This window comes from Crotalus tigris, unplaced genomic scaffold (genome assembly GCF_016545835.1).
Source record: "Crotalus tigris isolate CLP2741 ecotype Arizona unplaced genomic scaffold, ASM1654583v1 scf7180000024427.8105951120:4207309, whole genome shotgun sequence".
Lineage (NCBI taxonomy): Eukaryota > Metazoa > Chordata > Lepidosauria > Squamata > Viperidae > Crotalus > Crotalus tigris.
In genome coordinates this window covers 4,093,146-4,100,945 of record NW_024100595.1, presented here as the reverse complement: position 1 = coordinate 4,100,945, position 7,800 = coordinate 4,093,146, and positions in this window count along the sequence as shown.

Here is a 7,800-nt window from a genome sequence, read left to right as displayed (position 1 = left end):
ATGGCCAACACTGGGGGACTCACCTCTGAAAATTCTATTCACATGGCCAACATCTTAAGTACTTACAAGATTCCTCAGGTAAATGTTTGGAAATAGGTATATAGAAGGAAAAGGAGAATAACTGTTAAGTCTCAGTGGTAAAGGTAAATTCTTCTATTGTTTGAAATGTCATTTTACATCTACTTCTAATTGAGGATCTGGCTTACTGCAAGCTTGAAATGTAAACTAGAGAAATCAAATTTCTTTCATATCCTTTTCACCAAATTTCAAACTAAATACACTGATTGATTGATTGATTGTCTGACTATGTGCCATCAAGTTGATGTTGATTCTTAGTGACCACAAAAATATGAAAGCTACTAAATTGGTATTTCTCATCTTCAAAAGGACCACGCATGTGCAATGTAAGTGAGTCCATCCACTCACCAAACAATATACTAAAGTGGATTTTTAAGAATGTCCAGTAAATTTGTATCTAATATTAGCAGCCATTTAAAAAGAGTGTTTACAAAATTGAATGTTTTTCTGTGATTTAAAATGTTTTTCCCCAGGTTAGTTATGGCTCCTCTGACCCCATGTTAAGAGAGAAAATTGGTTTTTCTTCTTTCTACCGAATGATTCCCAATGAAGCTTTTCAATACATGGGGATAGTTCAACTTCTGAAATATTTTGAATGGAATTGGGTTAGTCTAATTGTTTCAGACGATGAAAGTGGTGAAAACTTTCTTCGAACTTTGAGACCCAAGCTTCTACAGAATAATATTTGCATAGCTGGGATACAGATGATCCCAATTATGTCACTATATTTATTAAGAGAGATACTTGAGAAAAAAATCCTTCAAATTCAATCTGTTATCTCCCAAAGTAAAATCAATGTGTTCCTTGTATATGGAAATGGCCAGTCTCTGGAAGGATTACAGATGGTTTTATACTCAATGGAAATTGGCCATAACAATCCTCTGGAGAAGGTGTGGATCACAACATGTGAATGGGATTTCACTGCTCAGAACCCTGCCAGACAATTTAGCAAAAAATCCTTCAATGGAACCCTATCATTCTCATTCCATACCGAAGATGTGCCAGGATTTCAGAATTTTCTTGAGAAAATAAATCCTCTGAAGTCTACATATTATTTCCTGTCTGAATTCTGGACATCAACATTCTTCTGCTCACTCAACATCCATATAATTTATGGACAGAAAATGAAGAATTGCACTGGGGAAGAGAAACTGGAGAACCTTCCTGATTTTGTCTTTGAAATGGGGATGTCTGGTTGGAGTTATAGCAACTACAATGCTGTTTATCTTGTGGCACATTCTCTCCATGCTTTGTATTCCTGGAGGAACAAATGGAGGGGAAGCAGAAATCAAGGCCAATGGAATCTCCAAAATGTTCCTCCCTGGCAGGTACTCACAAGTAAATTGGTCAATTCATTAAAACCAAAATAATTTAGAAAACCAAAAGAGAACTAAAACAGAAGCATACATGATGTAACAACAGAGATAAACTAGAAAACACAACCAGCGTTTGAAACTGCAAAGAAAAGCAAGTGAATGTTTTTAGAAGAATGTTGAGAAAATGGAGATACCTTATAAAATATTTAAAGTGAATTAGAAATTGAGAGTCCAGATGCACCAATGAGATACTGATTTAAAATTGATGCTAAATTTAACACCATAGGGAAAATGGATAATTTAATCCAGGGCTTTTCAACCAGTGGTATGGGTACTTCCTGTGGTACATTGGCACCTGGCAGGTGGTACATGACCATCCTAGAAAAGTGGTAGCGGGGGAAGGGAATGAGTTGAACTGGTGGAAGCACCGCACACGCCTGAGTGAGAGATGGCTGGAGCGGCAGGGCTTTCAGGGCTCAGTGGAAGCGCCAGGATCAGTGCTGCTTTCCAGCTGATTGGCGCTTCTTTGGGGCTGTCAGGGCTCAGTGGAAGCACCAGGATCAGTGCCAGGCTCCAGCTGGAGCTCGGTGCTGATCCTGTTGCTTCTGCTGAGCCCTGAAGAAGCACCAATCAGTTGGAAAGCAGCACTGATCCTGGCACTTCTGCTGAGCCCAGAAGAAGCACTGATCAGCTGGAATGTTGCAGCATCTCCAGGCTCTTGTGATTTACATTCAGATGCTTGGCAACTGATTCATATTTATGGCAGTCACAGTGTCCCAGGGTCATGTGAAGTGACCAAAACCTGCTGCAACCACCCAGCAGAGGGGGGGGATAAAAACCAAACACACCCCCCACCCCACCCCTGCTGCCAATCCTCAACAGAAATGCTCACAACAATGAAAACCTCAGACAGGAGGAAGAGCTCCACCGGGCGGGCAGGCAGGTGTCTTGCTCGGCTGTGGCTTGGGTGGCAGTTCTTTCAGTGCCATTGTAACTTTGAACAGTCACTAAGTGAACTGTTGTAAATTGAGGACTACCTGTACTTTATCACTTTTTTCCTTTTTTTGGGGTCATCAAGTTTTTGACACCTTGCTAGGCGACTGGTGGTACTCGGTTACTGGCATATCGTAAAAGTGGTACAATGGGTGAAAAGGTTGAAAAGCCCTGATTTAATCCATTCTGGGTTGGCTCATTCTCAAATTAGCAAAAACAACCAGATATTTAATCCCACTATCAGAAGAGGAATAAACAGTAAGGATTGACTACTTCTCCCAAATGAGTAAAAAGGCCTAAATTGCTTGTAGCTGGAGTGCTCCAGAAAAGGTGTAAGTTAGTTACGATTTAGGTAGAAATAAAAAAGTGATGAACGGACTACAGCCTAATTTCTTTGAAACAAAATATTTATCCACGTCAGTCAAAAATGGGAGAAGTGAGTCTCTGGAGAATGAATTTGATAGGCAGACTTTTCTCAGAGAAAAGGAAAAAAAATCCTTTCTGTCATCTTACATAGTTTAGACGGAATGGAATGAGTCCCTTGTTTCAGATTCAGATGAAAAATATTGCTGTTATAGTTAACCATCCATGTTCTGGCTGGATAAAACCTTTTCGATTCTTGATGTACTTCGAAAACACTAATTTTCAGTACTGCATCATATCTCAATTTAGGATCCTCCTTCAGGGAGGATCTCAACACAAATGGGTAAGTGTAGAATTCAGATCTATCTAGGAAAACATCCATAAATTTTCTATTTTGTGCTTTCTCCCTCACATACATCTAATGACTTTATTATGGTTTATGATCTTCAGTAGTGTATTCAAAGGCTATTCTTATATTGATTTGTGCTTTTAAATCAGGGACCCCAACCCCCAAGGTGTGCCTATTCAGAACTGGGCCATGCAAGTTGTGTGCAGGCATATGTATGAACATGTGAAGCTCCATTTGTGTGAGCTTTGTGCACCTGCTGCTCATGCAAATGGAGCTGTGTGTGCTCACCCATTGCTTGTGCAAAACTATTCCCTCTCCCCACCACTGCCGGTGCTGTTACTGTTCCAGAAAGCTGAAAAGATTGGGGACCATCATTTTAAAAGACTTTTGTAGAGTTCAATACTAACTTTTCTACATCAAATAATATATAAAGAGCAGGAAGTATGAAAAATATTAGTACAAAGTTCAAATACTGAATTTATGCTTCTGATCTTCAGATGCAGATGAATGTGAGTTTAGCCACGAAGAACAGTATCCTAACACAAATCAACAAGAATGCATTCCCAAAGTAATGGCTTACCTGTCCTATAAAGATGGCCTGGGAACAGCTCTGACATCTTTGGCACTTTTTCTTTCTCTGACCACACTTATTGTGATGGCAATCTTTAGGTTACACTGGAATACTCCCATTGTGAAAGCCAACAATTGGAGCATCACATGTATCCTGCTCACCTCTCTGCTGCTATGTTTTCTTTGCTCCCTCTTCTTCATAGGAAGACCTAGCAAGGAAACCTGCCTTTTAAGGCAGGCTGTGTTTGGTATCACCTTCTCTGTTGCTGTTTCCTGTGTACTGGCCAAAACAATCACTGTGGTTCTGCCTTTTGAGGCTACAAAACCAGGGAACAAGATGAGGAAATGGATAGGAAAGAGGCTAGCAATCTTGGTTATTGTGCCTTGTTTTTTGATTCAGATTGTCATCTGTGCTGTTTGGTTAGTGAACAAGCCCCCTTTTCCAGAATTAGAGAAGCATTCCCAAGTGGGTGAGATCTTAGTGAAATGCAATGAAGCCTCAGAGATGATGTTTTACCTTGTGTTGGGCTACATGGGTCTTCTGGCCATTGTCAGCTTCACAGTGGCTTTCTTTGCCAGGAAATTGCCTGACAGTTTCAATGAAGCCAAGTTCATCACTTTCAGCATGTTGGTGTTTTGCAGTGTTTGGATTTCCTTCATCCCCACCTACTTGAGCACCAAGGGCAAATTGATGGTAGCCGTGGAGATTTTCTCCATCTTAACCTCTGCTTTTCGTTTATTGAGTTGTATTTTCCTTCCTGAATGCTATATTATTATAATACATCCTGAATTAAATAAAAAGGAGCAAATGGTAAGGAAAAGGAATGATTGATACTGCATAAGAAGAAGCTAAGATTCGTAGCTTCAAAATAAAGGCACAATGCCAGGGTAGACGTAATGCAGACAATCTCTGAAAGGTGAGATTGGCTCATTTTTTAGCTGAAAAAATTGAGAATGGTTGAAGGCTAATTGTGTGCTTTTTCCTGAATAAAGATACGTTCTTCATTTTGTTTAATATATATATTATTAAAAACTTTAAACTAACATAAAAACTAACATTAAGAAAAAAGAAAGGGAAATACAATAGTGCAGAAACAAAAAAAAATAATAAATTTAAAAAGGAGCTTCAATTTTTTTTTGTTTCAATGATTAAATGAAAATTATTGATCAAATTAATAATAATGGAAATTGGCCAAGATTTTTTACAAAGCAGATAAATGATAGCTCTATTAAAGAAAATAAATTCAGTCTTGTGTACAGGAAGTTTATCGATTGAGATATTTTGCTTTCTGTTGACACTAGGAGGTGATTGCTATTAAAATTAATCTAATCCCACAAAAATAAAAGAAAATCCAGAAAGATAAGAGGCTGTTGCTTATACGGTTCAGGTCTTCTTTTTGAGAAAAAGGCGGGTGAGGCAGGATAATTTTGCATAAACTTTTCTGGTGTGCCATTTATACTTATTGATGATTTGGGATCCAATGCTCATTATCAGTTGGTCTATTGCAATGGACTTACTTGGAACTGCCCTTCAAAAGCATTTGGAAGCTGTGTCTGATTTGCAGTGCAATTGTATTTGTCATTTTTTATTATGAGTATACTGGCCCACATTAAAACTGAAATTCTGTTGCCTGCTCTCAAAAGAAAGTATATATCTATCCATACACATACATAACACCTATATACACGTGATATATATAGAGGAAGGCTGAGAGTTCACAAGGCTGATACTATATGGGACAAAAGTAAGACTGAATCTGGATGTTCTGTTTTGGATACCCAAAAGCCTCCTCCCAGAAGGTAACAAGGAAAACAGGTTATGAAGTGGATGTGTAGTGTTCCAGACAATATTGCGGACCCTGCTCAAGCAATGCTTATATGCTATGTCCTGGGTTGAAGGAAGGAAACTGCCAATAATCTTTTCTGCCATCCTCACCATTCTCTACACAGCCTTCCAGTCTGAAGCAGTAATGCTTCCAAACCAGACTGTAATGCAATATGACAGGATGCTCTTGATCAAATGTTGGTTGTCATTTTTAAACTACTACATGATACATAGCAATGTGCAGGGCTGCCTGTTTTCAGTGGTGTCACAGTTCTGGCAGGTTGGAAAATTCTGGATCCATTTTGTGAAAGAATGATACCGAGTGGGATCCTGGACATATGTCTTCTGTACTGTGAAGCTTCTTTTCAAATTCAGATGGTCCCAACCATGTGGACTTTCTAGAAATCTTGAAGAATTGGTTCCTTCTTCAGTCATTCAGGCTAGAATATTGGTGGAGTCCTTTAATGGAGGTGGAAGTTGTTTAATTCTTACATAGAATTAATTCTACAACTTTCTACACAGGTGGCACAATGTGTTGTCTAATGGGAATGGCAAAAGAAAATAATTAAAATTGGTTATAATCTATCTTTTACTCAATCAGTCAGCGGTCATTCTCTGTAAATAAATCCTAAAGCAATCATATTCTTGTAATTTCTATTTCTATTTTAGTCTTCATGATCTGTTCTTCCTTCACATCAACAATTGTGCTTTGAAGAGTCAACTTGCACTCTTTTCCACATCTGATATCCATGCCCAGATAGATAACTCATATGACTATGTAAGAGATGTCTCAGAGATCATTGTGCTGGGATCATCAATGTCATGGTGGCTTTCTTGGCATGGACTTTGCCTGATAGTTAAATTATGCCAATCTGTGAATGGAAAACCCTTCCCCCTTCCATTATATACTTAACAATAGACTTATATTTCCTTTTCTTTTCACTGAGGTTGGCACATAATCAATTGCGTACATTCAGAACCTCATTTATGGGCATCTGAAATCTACCTTTGTAAGTTTCTGTGCTATATAGGGCTATTATACAGAAATCACAGTTGGCCTTATCCCTCATTTACCTGCCTCAAGATGAGATGTGCAGATGGTCTATTTTTGTTTTAATTATCACTTTTTTTTCCTCATCAAGCATATTATACTTTTGATTCTCAATATCTATTTTTCTATTGAAATGAAAGAAAGCCACATCCTCTGTGAGGATCCTATCAACATCTTTTCTTTGTTGATGTATTTGTTTATTAAATTTATAAGGTCACCCAACTCAAACAATGTAATGCTAGGAGGAATACAATAAAAAAAGAATAAGCAATAAACATGACTCCTTCGTGACATGGGGCCAGGCTATTTTATGGACCGCCTCTCCCTGATTACATCAGGTCACCTCATCAGATGGACTAGAGGATGCATGCTGTGGCGCCCATCAGATAGGGACATGTATTTAGTGGTTCCTATGAAATGTAACTTCTCTGCTGTGTTATCCTGCTTATGGAACATTCTTCATCCCTAAAATTAGTTGTGCATCACTGAGATTTCTCTTCCATGTGTGGTGGGTAGCTTTATAAATTCAATAAAAAATAAATAAAATAAGCGACAAGATGGCAAAGAAAGTGTGTTGACAATATAATAAAATTGCGTAAATATTGTAAGCTGAAGTAAAATTGCTAATAACAAATCACTATTTTGTTAAAATACCCAGGCAGAAAATGTTTCCACAAGTAGAGAAGTAATTTGGATGGTCTAACTCATCATGTTTTATAGCAGAGCATAACATTCTGAAGTGTTTGCATTTTCCAAAATTTTGAATCTGATCCCTATATCCTGAAATTTAAAATATGATATTAAAACAAAAATGTGTTAGAAAGATACATAAATACATGATTATAAATCATATTAGCATTTTATTGTAATTCAATATAAAGAAGACAAAATCTTATTAAACAAATAAGATTAATTGTGGATATCCTAGCCACTATATTTCTGAATGTAGTTCCCAATTTATTGTTCAAAGACAAAGACGTATTGCACACTTTTTCCCCTGCTATCACATATATATGATGTTTCTTACATTAAGAGCCTTTGTGGCATAGTGTTAGAAGACAGCATTGCATGCAACATCTGCCTACAGCCTGTAGCTTGATCCTGACAAGCTCAAGGTTGACTTAGCCTTCCAAACTTCCAAGGTTGGTAAATGAGGACCCAAATTGTTTGGAGCAATATGTAAGTAATGCTTACACGGTAAACCATGCAGAGAGTGCTGAAATTGCGATGGAGCTGTATACAAATCTAAATGTTA